The following is a 16,614-nucleotide window of genomic DNA, read 5'->3' as shown; positions in this document are numbered from 1 at the left end:
GTTGTACTGGATCAGAAACTCTAGGGGTGGGGCAATCTGTCTTTTAGCAAGCCCTGCATGCTCTAGTATGAGGACCCACAGACCAGGCAAATTTCCCAAAACTACACAGCCAGTAGGATCCAGACACCAGCAGTTTGGCTCTTGACTACTGTGCTATGAATTTACCTGGACACAAAAAATAAGAACCTACCTACAATCACAGTCTCCAAATTTAGAGAATTTGCACGTATTAAAAGATACTTAGCTTCTGAAAATGGTCAGTTTCACAAAGGGGAATAAAAGGGAGAAGCAACTTGTACTTTAAGGCGTTAGCTTCCTACTGACTTCATAGGGTACTGGCACATTCCTCAGGGGAACAGAGATTTCCTGCCTGTTCAACACCCCACCCCACCCTACCCACCAGGACACTCCCAGACACTACACCCAGGCCCATGGAATCTTCATTTCACACCCAAGAGGGCAGCAGGAGCAACTCAAAGGAATGAAATGGAGGAACAGCTAATATGAAAAACTTGAAAAAGTAGAAACATCAGTACTGGTTTCCTAGGCCTATTGCAACGAAGTGCCACAAGCTGGGTGACTTAGAATAGTGAACATTTATTGTTAGGCACACAGTCTTTACAAGTCTGAATCAAGGTGTTTGTAGGACCTTACTCCCCTGAAAACTATGGGCATGATGCTTCCTTGCCTCTTCCAGCTGCTGATGATTCCAGATGTTCCTTGGCTTGTGGCTGCATAATTCACAAGGTGTTCTTCCTTTGTGTTCTTCACTTCATCTTCTCTCTAGCTCTGTCTGTCTCTATGTCCAATTTCCTCTTTTTATAAGAACACTAATTATTTTTAATTAGGGGCCTGCTCTATTCCATATAAGCTCATCTTAACTAACTAGCCCTACAAAGATCCTATTTCCAAATAAGACCATATTCTGAGGTCTAGGGGGCTAGGACTCAAACATTAATTTGGGGTATAACTTTATCTTATAGTACCATCTATTTTGAAGTTGGAGCTTAAACTAAAAAACTTCTCATGCAACATATTTGCTGCAGGACCATTTCAGAGAATTTTAGACTGACATCATAAGGCCATCTACGTGAGGGTAGTTTCCATTATGGCCGATGATTAGAATCACCTAGTATTTGTTAAAACTAGAACAATCCAAGCTTCATTCCATACATCCTGAATCAGAAAGGGGCTAAGGGATCTGTATGTCAAAAGTATTTCTGTGATTCTGATGTGGTTAGCCCTTCAATGCCCTCAAAGTTTGAAAGCTCAATTCTAGCCAACCCTCTCAGGATATTTGACATTCTGCCTTATGTGTCAGGCAAGTCTGAGGAAGTACCCCAGTTTCATGCACACTTTAGCCCTGGTGGTGCCCATGGTGAGTTTTAAACTCAGACAAGTCACTCTGGAATACTCAAGGTGGATGCCTATGTCTTCCTCAGATTTATCTTTCTCCTTAGGCCCCAGATTATTACCAGCATTGGTTCACAGCCAGCACCAAAAGGTCAGAGAAACCTGACTTCCAAGCCAGATGATTTCATTGGGTAGGAACCAAGTTAAACCAAATCCCCTGGGATTCATCCCCAGTAACCCAGAAACTTTTCTCCTTCAGAGAAGGCAGAGAGGTCATTGAAAACGGGTGCCCAATTCAAGAAGGAAGACATCAAAGACACCTTCATGATTCTGAGCTGAACCTCAGGGAGCAGCTGCATGGAAGTCAGACAGAATCAGCTCCACATCAAGCCTCCCATGCCACACATCCTTCCCCAGCCCACTCCCTAGCAGCCAAGAGCAGAGAGAACAACCATTACAATTGCACTCACCAGACAAGGCAGCAAAGAACATGAACCTTGGACCGGGCATCCAGGCTGCATTTAGACCCCCATCTCTTTATCAGCTCACTTCTCATCACTGATCTTATTACAAGAAACACTACCTATGAACCCAGCCAAGAAAAGGTTCTGATTTATCAAAAGGATTTAGGTTCCACATAACCTTTTAGTTCAGTTCTCCATTGCTCAAGGTTCAATTCCTCAAGGTCCCAAGTCCCAATTTCCAATTCCCAGGAGAGGAATCCAAGTCCATCCTAGGTGAGGTGACTTTCCTTCCCCAATCAGCTGTGTCTGAGAGGTAGACCACACAGTACAAGCCCAGGTATATCAGCTGGCACCTCCTCAAGGGCTGCGGGTAGGCACAGTCACAGCGGAAGGGTGATAGGGTAGGAACACCCAAGGCATGTCTACTGCAATAGTGATGAAAATTCATTTGTCATTTTTGAAACATCTACTAGATAAGAGACAGAGCTATGTGACATTCAAGGTAGTCATTGCAGATATGGCTACTGAGTTGAAGCAACTTGTCCAGGGTCACTCAGCTAGTAAGAGATGGATGGGAATTCCAACTGAAGTTTGCCAGTTTCCAAATGGTACCATTTTACCAAGTCAGGAAAACATGGAAGTTAACAACATCTACCCTGACTATTCCACCAAACTATAAACAACATAAAATGAAATCACAGCCTGGAAATTGCCTTGGGAAAGCTGAACAGAAGTAAATGTGAGGTCTGAATGTACCTGCTGCCACCATCCCACAGTGTGGTGTTTGCTCAAGAAGCATTTCCCTAAGGACAGCAGAACATTGGTTCACCTCTGTCTTTGTGGCCAGATGTGGTCAAGATCACAGTGGGGACTTAGTAGCTATCCAAGACCTCCTGGAAGGAACTGCTTGTTGCTTACAATCCAGTGATGTGACCCCACACAAACAGGACCTGAATTCTCAACCCTGAGCCAAGCATTCCAAGGTGGGCAACTGCTTGAACAGGAGTAACTTGATTTTCACTAAGAAACCTAGCCAAAAGAGTTGGTTAATTGGGCTCAAATTGGCTATAACAGAGCACAAACCACAATCACAGGCAACTCTCAAACATTAATGGCACCTTTCAAACCCCAAGATGAGGGTCATGCCCATGGAGACACCATTCCATAAGGGACAGGGGTTTACAGGGATTTCTCCACAGTTGGCTACAGTAGAAATGAAAAGAATGATTGAGACTGGGAAGCAGGCCATGCTCTTTGGTGCTTATGTTAGTTCATTTTATGTGTCAGCTTGCTGGATGATGGTGCCCAATTGTTTGGACAAACACTCGTGTAGATGTTGCTGTGATGGCATTTTGCAGATGTGATCAGCATCTATCAGTGGACTTTAAGTAAAACAGATTACACTGTATAATGTAGGTGGGCCTTGTCTAATCAGAGGAAGGTCCTCAAAGCAAACTCTAATATTTCCCAGGAAAGAAGGAATTCTGCATTATGAAATTCTGGCCGAGTTTCCATCCTCCTGGACCTCCCAACATATCTCAGACTAGAAATTTCAACATCAATTCTCATCTGAATTTCCAACATGTCAGTCTGCCCTACAGTCCCTTAAAATAAATCTCTCTCACTCATTATCTCCTTCTTTCTGGAGAATCCTAACTGATAAAGGCCTCAATAACCCAACCACTACTGATAATACGATGATAGTCACCTCATACTAACTGAGTAGCTGAGGCAGATGAGACACTGGGCCAAACCAGGAGAAGGGAGCAATGCCCAGTGCAGGTGTTATAGAGTGAGTCTCCTCCTCCTTCCACGGGTTCCTGTCTCTCCCCAGACCTCAGGTAGCCTCAGAGGGCTCACTAAGGTTGGTATAGATCTTAATTCTCAATATGCACACCAGCTACATAGATCATCACCTAGATCAACTGAATTAGAACTTGCATTTCAATAAGATCTCTAGGTTATTCAAGTACACATAAAGTTTGAGTGGCACTGTGATTGAAGACAGCCTGATTTTCCAGGATGAGCACTGAACACAATGTTATAGATACAGGTGGAGTTCCTGATTGGACTCTGGCCAGCTCTGAGCACCTGGGCAAAACTAATGAGGAAATAGACATGTTTAGAAAAGAACAGGTCTCATTAGTAGTTTCACTACGTCCAAAGCACTGAACTGGGCATAGTGTTTATATTAACTCTTCCAATCTTCCCATCAAACATTTGAGGAAGGTACTATTGATATTTCCATTTTACAGATGTCAAAACTGAAATGCGGAGAGGTTAAGGAATTTTCCCAAGGTCAAATGAATAGTCGATTCAGGATTGGAACTCAGAAAGCCTGGCTCTGTGGACATATACTGCCTCTCAGATTCAAAGCACAAAGGGTTTCCAATGTTTTATCAGGGGTATAAGTCAAGTTCTAGCATGGGAGTAATTCTATCTGTAGGATTCAAAGAACATTTCATAAAGAAAGTAACTTTTGAAATGGTGTCTTCCAATGAGAGGTAGGAGTTTGCTAGGAGTTATAACCTGTGGTGACATGTGGGTAAGACGATTGTTGCCATAATCAAGATGGAGCTGCTCATGCGCCCTGTACTCCTGTGTCGCAACGATCGATCCATGAACATACACACCTTCCCCACTCCCCCGCCTTCACCTGGTTACCTGGCTTCTCCTCCTGCTGAGTGTCAGCCTTCCAAGACCCCCATCAGGCTTCCCTCAGAACTCTACCAACACCAGTGGCTTTCCTGCATGACACCTACAACAGTGTATAATTAACCACTTATGACGGGAGACTGTCTCATTAATACCTGCCTCTCCCACTGGACTGTGACTTTCTGTAGGCAGGGACTGTACCCATTAATACACACTTGTGAATCTTGGGTCTAGCCCAGTGCCTGGGACTGCTCAGCACTCAGCAATTGTTAAACAGAGGCACAGCAAGGATTGTGTGCAGCTCTCAGATACCACCACCCCTCCTCTTGCCCCGCATAGAAGTCAGAAAACAAACTGCAACCCAAGGCAGAAAACCACCCTCCCTTGATTAATTAATGACAAACAAAAATGCTGCCAAACCTGCATATCTTGGGTTTATCCATTTCAACTCATTCCTAATTTGAAACCACAATGAGCACAGACAAATAGCTGTTGATCATCCTAATGACTGTTTCTTGTACAAGGTTGCACTGTTATCCCCAAAGCATAAATCAGAAGAATAAGATAAATGATGTGTTGAAATTTAAAATGTAGAACACATCCCACCAAGACTGTGGTTTCTTTAACAATCGAGATCAAAAAGGAATGAAGCTAAATCGAACCCTTCTATGTATAAGGGGCCACAAGGCCAGTTCAAACACAGCAATGTTGACGTAAAGGAAAATTCTTCTGAATTATATAATAGATTCAACCAGTTTTTGCAAGTAAACTCTATTTTCAATATGAAAACCTTCTTTCAGAGGCCGGTGCTGTTTTGATAAAGGATTGATTTAGTAGCAAATGAAAGGATCCATTGCAATTCAAAGCCCTACCTCATGTGGTCTGCTCAAAGACCCATGGCAAAGTCTTCATCCCAGGCCACTTGGCTACGATGGTGTTTAAATAAAGGCATCTCTTTTCCAAATCAAGTTGCCATTTGTCAAAGCTGCAATTCTTCTCCTTCAGGTCCAGTTTCATGTTCATTCCCTTGTTTACCAAGTCTCAGTTGGTCTTTTTTAGCCCCAAATATAAATATGTCTCCAACTCTGATTTAGGGCCAAGGATTTCTAAAAACAAGTCAGACTTCAGAATGTTGTTCTTTCCTGTAGGAAGGGCTTATCTGATCCCATCACACGCAAATTGATTTGTGAAAACAAACTCACTTGAAAACCAATAAGAAGCACATCTTTGGGACTGGCGACAGTGAAAACAAACCAAAAGGGCAGCTGTTCGCGCCACTGGCAGTTTTCCTTGATTCCCCAAATACAGCAAAGGAGCTGCTAAAGAGACATTCAATGCTCCTGCAATTCCGAATTGCCCAGAGCAAATGTAATTAAAGCCGGGATATCCATGCAATCTCTGGGTTGACTTGGATTAAGGAATAATTGGCTTCGGAAAGCAGGGTTTCTCTGGACAAAGGAATGGTCATATTTACAGTGGCCCTTTGAGATGTTTTGAGTTTTGCTTGTTAGTTTTCTCAGAAAAAGACAGAAATTTGAGAAAATGAGAGGGGAACTTCCTCAATGGTGATTGCTAATATCCCTGTTAAGTCTGAGATCTCTTAAGAGAAATGACTCACTTATGCTTCCGTTCAGTCATCGGCTTTCTGGCCTCATGCACTAAAGACAACAGAAAGTTTGACATTTTCTCTGCTAGGCAAGTCCTGCCAAATATTTATTATTCAGGGCGAGGTTAGCTGTATCTAGGAAGCCAACTCTTTCTCATGCAGGATACTCCAAAAGCCTTCCAGCCTTGCAACTTAAATTTAACCATTTAGACCAGGAATCTCACAGTGGCAGCCCACTGGCCAAATCCAGCTGGCAGATGTGTGTTGGTGGGCATGACAACATTTTTAAAACTAGATTTTCATGTCTAGTTCTATTATATACACCTGATCCACTTCACTAATAACATTAGCTGCTGGCTATGGAAGACATTTGAGCTTCATAAAGATGTAAATCATTCTGAAGAGTGTTATGTCCTTCCTAGTCTCCTTAAACAGAATATCTAGAAAATTCTTTAATTTCTCATCATAATTTAAGGTTATCACTATGCAACTCAGTGATTATGCCATGTAGAAATGTCCTCATGTGTTATTTGGATTTTTAGACACTTAGTACCTTGTGGCTATGCTTCTCGGGGTTTTTTTTTAAAGTTGCCTTACTTGTCCTTTTCTCTCTGATTATTAATTATTCCATTTCACTGTTGCTGGTTGACCACCACCACCATTACACACACACACACACACACACACACACACCACCCACACTGATTTTTGACACACACACTTTCCAATTGTTCTGTGATCTGAGACAAAGGAGGTATTTTAAGGTAATTAGGATCTGAGGAAAGCCTTAAGGAAGATGTCTCCTTATGATAGATGAATTTTTAAAATAAAATTTAAAAAATAGATAAATTTTAGTGCAAGTTCTTCATTCATGATTTTGACTGCTCAGAAATCATCACTGTTCAGTTACATTCTCTTAAAAAAAATGAGTCCTTCCTAATGAAAGAGTTGGCAATTAAAATTTCTGCAAATTGGATTCCCATGAAGAATCAAAAACCCACTCACTGAACCAAATCAAAAGCATGTGTGCTGACCTTCAGTTCTTGGCCATCACTGTTTACTATATAAACAAACAACTAAACAGCCATAGCTGCTACACCCCCAAGGTGATTAGAAGGCACCAAGAGCATATTGCACCTGGCACTATTCTACGGGTCATTCTCACAAGCAGCAAATCACTTTGCATTAAATGGACAACTATGACCAAACCAGCCCAACCAATATTCTCTTCTTCTCTACTCAGAGGCCCCAAACAGCTAATGCAGAGGGGCTGGGGCTGCCTTGAGGGGCTGGGGCTGCCTTGCTCCCCTCACATCCAATCAGGCCCACTGCACCCCAGCTCAAGTGTCAATCTCTCCTCAGCTGCTTCACCACCATGACTCCAGAACTGACCTTCTGAGTCCCATCTCCCTCCCTCAGTCACCCTGGCCAGACCTCCTAACCCTCTGCTCTCATTGCATTGCTTCCAGGTAGAGGCACACTTCAGTTTGTTTCCCCATTACGGAGACAGTGAAAGACCACTTTCTTCAACCTCCCTCATCTGGCAGTACCTCAGCCTCGCTGCATCCCCTGCCCTCTGGCCACACATGCCTATCTCTCCACTTTCCCACCGCACCATGATCATTGCCACTTCGTGCCCTTCTCATGCTCTGGGCCCTTCTAGAACACCATCTCTTTTCCTCTCCTTCTGTCCAGATTCCATCATTCATGTCTCTACTCAAGAAGTCATTTCCAGCCACCCACTCCTTAAGAACGCTTTCATTCAACGCCTTTGAGTTCCCAATGTTTTAAGCCTTCCCTGCTTTCCACTGTCCTGGGCATAGGCCCTGGAATAGAGCAGGGGTCTTATCTCAAACTTCTTTGGTGGCTCCTGCCTAACTTTCTTTCCTCTAAATACAAACACGTTCAGTGAGCACAACTGACCCCACGCTTGAAGACCCTAAGAGGAGCAAGGTTTATATTTGGAGGAACTGCAGTGACTCTCCCAGAACGACACGCTGCCCTTCACATTTCACAGAGAAAGTAGAGGTGGGCCAGGTTCCCAGCCACCTACCAAAGCAAAGACAAGTCGACCTCCTCCCCTCCCCGCCACTCCGGGCTTGCCAGAGAGCCTTTAAAATGCACCTCGGTGTGCTCCTCTTTTCTTTGAAGAGGAAGCAAGCCCTGACATTCTGTTTCTCCCATTTCATTAAGGATGGAGGTCATCCCAGGAAGGGAAAGGGTAGTTTCCAAAGAGAACTTGTGAGGGAGTAGGGCTGGGCGAGGGAGCGCTCTCATCCCCGTCTTAGCCAGCTTCGCCCTCTGAAGAGAACAAGCGCAGCTTTCACAGTGAGTCACTTCCAGGGAGGCCTCTGCCAGTGCTTGGCTCTCCCTGCTGAGGCTGTACAGAAGGACTGGGTGATAGCTCAAGGTCAGACAGGGTGTCCGGACAGAACTGGCCAGAGAAGGTGGCACTAAGACAGCTGCAAGACATGGGAGTGAGAGGGGATCCGGAAGACGGCCAGGAGCATGCATTAAACGGAGGCCTGAGGAAAACTGTAGCTACGTGTCTTCCCCTGCTTACCTTCACTCTCTCTCTGTCCCATACGCATTCCTGCACAGGAGCATGTTCTTCACTTGCATTCCCCTTCTCTGCTCCCCAAGGAATTTCTATAAATAAACAATGAAACCCTGCCAGAGGCCCACTATTAACTCTTGCAGGGTTCTGGCTATAAATACATAAATCCTCACACTTCACCTCACTTTGAGCTTTGCAAAGCCTGCTCTCATATGTAATTCCCTCCTTATTTATACATCACACATTTTAAAAGTCTGATAAGCTCCTCCTTCTTAGTCCCATACACACCACTGAGTTCTGGTCTTTCCACACCAACTCCTTAAAGCTCTTAGCCTTAAAATTACAATCTTTAGCTTGTACTACTCAAAAAGTTTCCAATGACTCAGGTCGCATATACCTTCCTTTAAATTTTTTAAATTGGCAAATAGCAATTGCATGTATTTATGAGGTGCCATTGATGTTTTAATGCATGTATACATTGCGGAATGATCAGATCAGGCTAATTAGCATACCCATCGCCTCACATGCTTACTATTTGTTTGCAGTGAAAACATTAAAAATTTTTCTTAGCAATTTTGAAATATTGCTAAATATTGCTAAAATTAATATTATTAATTACAGTCACTATGTTGTGCAGAAGATCACCAGAACTTTTTCATCCGGTGGAACTGGAACTGGACACTTGGTCCAACCTGTCCCCATTTGCCATTCACCTCTGCCTCCCTCAGCCTCTGGTAATCACCATTCTGCTCTCTGCTTCCATGGGATTGACTTTTCTGAATTTCACATGTAATGAGATCATGCGCTGTTTGTCTTTCTGTGCCTGGCTTATTTCACGTAGTATCATGTCCTCCATATTGTCACAAATGACAGAATTTCTTTTTTTTTTTTTTTTTTATTGTAAACAAATGGGATACATGTTTTTTCTCTGTTTGTACATGGAGTAAAGGCATACCACTTGTGTAATCATAAATTTTCATAGAATAATGTTTTTTGATTCATTCTGTTATTTTTTTCCTTGCCCCCCACCCCACCCACCCCTCTTTTCCCTCTATACAGTCCTCAGAATTTCTTTCTTTTTTTTTTTATGACTGAATAACATTCCATTGTGTATATATGCCATGTTTTTTATCTGTATTAGATTGTTTTCATAGCTTGGCTATTGTGAATAGTGCTGCAATAAATATGGGAATTTAGTTATCTCTTCAACATACTGATTTTTAATTCATGTTGATTTATACCAGGAAGTGGGGTTGCTTGAATATATGGTAATTCTCTCTTTAGTTTTTTAAGAATCTCCATGCCGTTTTCCAAAATAGCTCATTGACATTCCCACCAACAGCGTGCGAGGGTTCTCTTTCCTCCACACTCACCCACACATCACCTTTTATTTTTTTGCTAATAACCATTCTAAAGAGTGTTAAGTGATGTCCCATTGCAGTTTTGGTTAGCATTTCCCTGATGATTAATGATGCTGAGCTTTCTTTTCATGTACCTGTTGGCCATTTGTACATCTTCTTTTGGTAAATGTCTATTTAGGTTCCTTGTACATTTTAAAAATAGGGTTATTTGTTTTCTCGCTATTGAGGAGTTTGAGTTCCTTACATATTTTCAAGTCCCTTATCCAACACATGATTCATGAATATTTTCTCCCAATCCGTGGGTTGCCTCTTTACTTTGTTAGTTGTTTCCTTTGCTCTACATAAGCTCTTTAATTTGATGCCATCTGATTAGTCTATTTTTACTTTTATTTCCTATGCTTTTAGAGTCACATCCAAGAAATTAGTGCCCAGACCAATGTTGTAGCACCTTTCCCCTATGTTTGCCTTTACTGGCTTCACAGTCTTACGTGTAGGTCTTTAACCACCTGTGCCTTGAAACTTCATTTGCACCACCCCTGACAATCAGAGTCACCATCTGTCAGACATTTGCTCTGACCCACATACTGTACTAAGGTCTTTACATGTACCATCTCACTTAAATTTTATAAGACTCCTAAGGGGCTGATATGACTGAGGCACTTCATAGATAATCAAAGGGAAACTCTGTATGACTATACTGCACTTGTTCTTAACTCCTACCCCGAGGTCTTCTTGCTATGAGTCCCTTGGCATCTAGGATTCCAGAGCATCTTCTGGGGGGCTGGTCAGACATTGGGACTACCAGGAGTAATAGCCAACAGAATTTCCCTAAGCCTAAAGTGGTGTCTTACTTTTTGCTTCAACAACACTTATTTTGCTGGACTAGGTCTAGGTAATACAGACAGAGTAGTAAATAAGACAGACATGTCCCGCCCTCATAGGGCTTACAACCTAGTTAGGCACATCTTCTGGAAATGAGTACATAGCTAAACACAGGGAACCAGTTCACCAAGAGGTTTCAAAACCACAGACAATAAACATGACATAGATTTGACTCTTCCCACTGTCCTCTACTATGCTGTGTCAAATCACTTCCTTCCTTTTTCCTCCCTTGAAAAATATCTCAGACACATTCCATTACTTCCTATCACTTTCAGTTATTCAAATTTAGACCAGACCACTTTGAACTCCCATCTCTTATCTAAAGTCCACTGCCTGCCCAGAGTAGCCGTGACTTGTTGCAGGAGGGCCTTGGATGACTGGGGTGGAGTCTATCTGCACTCCCCTCCCTACCTGGCTCTGGTTGTGATTCACTCACTCTGCACTGGGGGCAGGAAGGGAAGGGGACTTGAACAATTCCTCCTCCCCACCCCCAGCTCTTGCCACCTGTTGTCTACCTCACATACCCTTGCTGCAGGAGAGCCCCTCAACCAGAAGCAGGACACCTTCGGTGGGAGCAGGTCAGTGGTATTCACACCAGTCCCACATCAATTGTCGAAGACTGGTTAAGAGCTCTCTTTAGAACGAGGTGAATCTATTATCACCTTTGGGCATTGGTAGCCATTTCAAGATGACAAAAAGTCTCCCTCATCCCCCTGTAACACATGGAGTTGTCATGTGAGACATGTAATTAAGGAGAAGAAGAGAAAATGTCCATGCTCTGGAATCACACTTCTTGGGATCAACTCCAGGTCTGGCCCTTACTGTCTGACTTTGGGCAGTTACTTAACCTTTCTGTACCTCAGCTTTCTTATTTGTAAAATGGTGATGATAATAATACATATCTCATAAGATTAAAATAAGAAAATGTAAATATAATTCATAACACCCTGTCTGATACATTAACAAAAATCTCAATAATTTTCAGTTTCATGAGGACCTGGATTGAGGGATGCAGGCACTTCCTAGGCACTCAGCAACATTTGGTGAAGTAAAGAATAGGGGAGAATCGGTTATGAGATTGGGTAGTCAGAGAACACCAATCTGAAAGGTGACACTTAAGCTTTGACAGGAAGGGTAAAGGAGAAGTCAGCCAAAGAAAGGGAGAACAAAATGAACAATGAGGTCAGTTACTTTATGCCACTGTGTTGTAAAATCTCTCTCAATACAATTTTGGCAGATTGTTCTAGGATCACATTACATAATCGACTTAGAAAAGTTGCTTTTGGTATGTTAATACAATGTGCACACACAGGGTTATAAGATATCAATTCTTTCTGGACCCAAGATTGTGAGAACTCCCAGAAGCCAAAGTCCTCCAGGGGCCATGTCACAGCAGCTCTGACAAGCAGCCAGTGTTTCCACCATTTTCCCTGCTGGTGGGCTGGTCAAGATCTGCTAGGAGCCCCAACTTCTCTAGGACACACTTTGTATCTGTAGAGGAAGTTCAGAGACCAAATCTCTCCACTCTATCTGCAATATCACTCCAGGACAGGGTCTCTGCTCCCCATCCAAGATGAATCTGTAAAACTCTACAGAGACCTGTCTCCATCCACTGGGTCATGTCCCCTCAGTGTCCTCCTATCCAGACAGCAAACTGTCCCCACTCCACCTTTTAAGAGATGAATGGAGACTAACCAGAACAAAGAACCAGGGGGGCGAAGACTGTGGAGTAGAGGTGGGAAGAAGTGACTGGCTTGTCACACTCAGCTGAGCGTTCCACACGCTCAGAATGAAGACTGAAGATGGAAAGAAGGATGCAGACAACTGTCAGACAACTGAAGGACTGAGATGAGAATGAGTGAGTGGAACTGAAGGACCCCAACATTCATGGAGCCCAGGGCAAGAATACTGCCCAGCCCAGCCAGGGCCCTTCTCTTCCCTCCCTGTCTTTAACCTGCTGTGCTGGGGAGCCCACCTTCATGCAGCGGACACTCCAGCTCACCAGCCCCAGCCTGTCCATGTGTGTTCCCCCAACCCCATCCTCTAAACATCCATCTCTCAGGCCCAAGAGGGCAGCCAATTGTGGTGTGGGAAGCCATCAGGAGGCCATACTCAGAACAGAGGTGGAGAGAGCTCTGGAGGTGAGATTGAGACATTTAGAGAAGCAGGTTCAGGGTCCAAGCGTGCTGTAGCATAGTCTAGGAGGGCGACATGCACAGGATCCAGGTTGGGGACACATCCCCATGGCAGAGGATGTGGCTAGAGGAAGGTCAAAGAGGCTAAGGGCAAGAGTTTGAAGTGGCATGATGCCTTATCAGTGGAGTGCCAAAAGGTAGACCTTGGGATAAGTGGGCAGGAGTTAGGAGAAGAGAATTCCTAAGAGAACTTGCTTTTGCTCCCCCTCCCCAACAAATATATATGTCCAGCTGTAAACTCATCTGCATTTTTATTTATCTGTAGATAATGTCTGTGGATGCTATACTCTTCTAATTCAATACATAAAAAAACCACCTTTCCCCCCAAAATTCACAAAAACAATGACATCATCTTTCACTCCACCCTCTTTGCCTTCCCCAGTATCCAGTTGATCTGTCTGAGCCCCTCAGCTAAAATTTTAAAAAGTGTGTGTGTGCGCGCGCGCACGCGCAAACATACGTGTGTGTGTGTGTGTGTGTGTGTGTGTGTGTAAAATAAAACCTGCTTATAGTGAGATATCAGACTTTGGAAATTGGAAAAACAAAAAACAGCAATTCAAAGCAGTCTCTACCCTTGAGAAATCAGAACCTACTCCCCATCCTAAATGGCTGGTATCCAGCGGCTACCTTCACCTGCAGCTGTCCCATCAGCCTAATGACAGTTCAAATGGTATTTCAGCAGCAGTTACTTTCAACATGAAGTTCTAAAATCCAAAAACAATTTCATAGCAATGATAGTCTACATAGGAATAGTTTAAATGTGCACCACAGAGTTTGCTTCCATTTTTTTAAACTGTTAGTCAGGACTTTGATAGTGACAAGATCAAGATAGATGAGAGGTCTGATTCCACATGATCTATAAAGGTCAGGGCCAGAGAGTATCAGCTCCCAAAAGGGAGAAAGTATATCATAAATCCAAAGGTGACACATGAACAAGCAGTGTATTGCCTGGGGTATACAAAGATTAATTTTGAAGTTTGCATCATCCAACAGTGGACACTTGAGTCTTTGTGTGTCTCTGGTTACAGCCAGTTTTAGTTACTTTGAACCTGGTCAGCATTATAAAAGGCTGGGATAAGATATCTGTTGGAGAAGTAAGGATTAGCATGTGACTCACCTGCTCCTGTGACTCAGTGGACCCACAGTTGTCATGAGCTGTTAATTCATGAGCTGTTAATCCACTGACAGAGCATGAACGAGGCAAAGGAGTATGGAAAACTATCCCAGCAAATAGCCTAGCTTTATGACTCTTTTTTCATGAGGAGTGTCATCTATGTTTTGTTGCTGTAAGTTTTGGGCAGAGGTATGGGTTCATCATTGTTTTCAAGCACAGTGAACCTAGACAGTGATATAATAGGACCTTTAAAACTGTTCCTGAGTTAAAACTGTCCCTGGTTTGATGAACTCTTAGTATAAATAAATAAGAACTGCAAGACTGTGCTAGGGATCACAAGGGTCGGTGCCATTCAGAATGTCAAGGGAAGTTGGTCACCACATTAAATAAGACTGTGCATTCTGAAACTCACAACCACAGTAGAAAGCATTAAAAACCTGGAGAGTAGTTGGTTCCTTACACAAACACATAAGAATTTTCATGTCTGCAGCAGCAGTGAGAGCACAATGGAAACTTCCACACAACTTGACTCCAACTGGCATCTCAAAATCATGAAGTTTAGAAATAACACACCAGAACAGTCTATTGTCATGAACGCAGGCCATATCCTAAGGACTGTCAGAACAATGCTACCAAATACCAGATGTTCCTAAACAATTTACTGTTCTAAAGGGTTATACCAGGGAAGAAATTGTCTCCATTCTCAACTCCCCAAAAAACTAAGGAAAAAAACCCCAAAAGATGTAAGTGGGAAAGTTCATATTGTGCTTGTAGGTACTAACAAAATCTGTTTTAAAAGTTTTATTATGGAATATTATTGACATATGAAATAACATATGCAATATGCAATGTTATTTCAAAAAATAACAAGAAATATTAGCAATACTTTTGGATCCTCCTTTTCATTTAGAAAATATTAGTAATAATTTGAATCCTCCTTTATATTCCCACCATCAATTTCTTCCATAATTATCCCTCGAAAGTAGTCATTCTACTTCTTACTCCCTTGCCTGCCTTCATTATTTTCACATATGTGAACTATACATATATTCATTACAAATTTATATATTCAGTTTTATGTGGTTCTGAACTTTATGTAAATGAGGGATGGATGGATGTATTTTCTGCAACCTGCCCTTTTTTTTCAATTTTATGTTTATGGGATTCACTCACACTTGTAGGAGTACCAGCCATTCATCTTCATTTATTGTTTATGTTCCATTGAAATAATATAATAAAATTTATTTTTCCATAAAGATCTTATGAAACTTGTTCAATTTATTCCAGAGAATTTTAGACTATTGCTGTTATTGCAAAATATTCCTTTTTGTAAAAAAAAAAAAAAAAAGAATTATTTTCTATTTATTGCTCATATAGTCAGTTCACTTTTGGGTGTTGATCTTTGTATTAGTTACCTACAGCTAAATAACAAATTATACAAAGTTCAGAGGTTTAAAACCTCAAACATTTGTTATCTCATAGTTTGTTAAAGTCAGAAATTTGGGGTCTGCTTAGCTGGGAGTTTTAGGTCAGGATCTCTTATAAGTTTGTGGTCAAGATATCAGCCAGGAGTGCAGTCATGTGTAAGCTTAACCATGGCTGGAGGATCCCTTCCAAACTCACTTACATGGCTGCTGGCAGGACACTGTTCCTCTCTTCCCAATAGGGCTGCTCATAACAAGGCCACTGGTGTCCCCCAGCACAGGGGGGAAAGAGAGAAATTAAGATGAAAACCATAGTATCTTTTATAACCTGATCTTGGAATGGCTATACTAATTATTTCTGTGATATTCTATTGGTCACACTGGTACAGTAGGGGAGAAGATTACACAAGGTTGTGAATTCTAAACTGCAGGGGGCTGGGAAGATAGCTCAGCTGGTAGAGTGCTTGCCTCCCAAGCACGAGGTCCTGAGTTCAATCCCCAGTACCACAAAAAAAATAAAATGCAGGCATCTTTGGGGGCCTTCTTGAAGGCTAACTACCACAATCTTATATATAACAACCTTGCTGAACTCTTGTATTTCTTCTAATAATTTAGAAATAGATTCTTCTGGATTTTTTGCACAGGCAAACATATTATCTATAAATAATACCAATTTTATTTCTTTGCTTCCAAGCCCATTTTTTTTTTTCTTTCCTGTTTTGCTTCACTAGCATAGATTTCTGGCACAATTTTTAAAAGAGGTAGAAACAGAAGTTTGTACTTCTGTTAGTTAAGGTAGTTAACAGAAGACTTTATCTTAAAAATAGTTTCAACACTTAGCATAGCATGATATTTGTGGTACATTTTAAATGTTTTAATTTTGGGGAGATATCCTGTTTTTAAATTAAGGGAATTTCCCTTTATTCCTAGCTTGAGATTTTTTCATTAATGGTGGAAATTTTTATAAACATTTTGGTATCTATTGAGTTAACTATGTTTTATT

At 42.1% G+C, this 16,614-nt stretch overlaps 1 long non-coding RNA gene across 2 annotated transcripts in view; it reads right to left on the bottom strand.

The window, feature by feature from the left end:
* LOC306660138 overlaps window positions 1–9,005 on the bottom strand; it is a 115,228-nt gene extending 106,223 nt beyond the window's left edge. Inside the window, exon 1 of one of the 2 annotated variants that reach the window (XR_013763556.1) lies at window positions 8,642–9,005. This is a non-coding gene — a long non-coding RNA (uncharacterized lncRNA). Of the gene's footprint in view, window positions 1–4,481; window positions 4,860–8,641 lie in introns of those variants that run through there. The other variant, XR_013763557.1, reaches the window with a different exon arrangement.
* Window positions 9,006–16,614: the final 7,609 nt, after the last annotated feature.

This window comes from Sciurus vulgaris (genome assembly GCF_902686455.1).
Source record: "Sciurus vulgaris genome assembly, chromosome: 4".
In the NCBI taxonomy this organism is placed as follows: Eukaryota; Metazoa; Chordata; class Mammalia; order Rodentia; family Sciuridae; genus Sciurus; species Sciurus vulgaris.
Note: the sequence above shows the minus strand (reverse complement) of the source record. Positions and strands in the feature narration are given on the sequence as shown.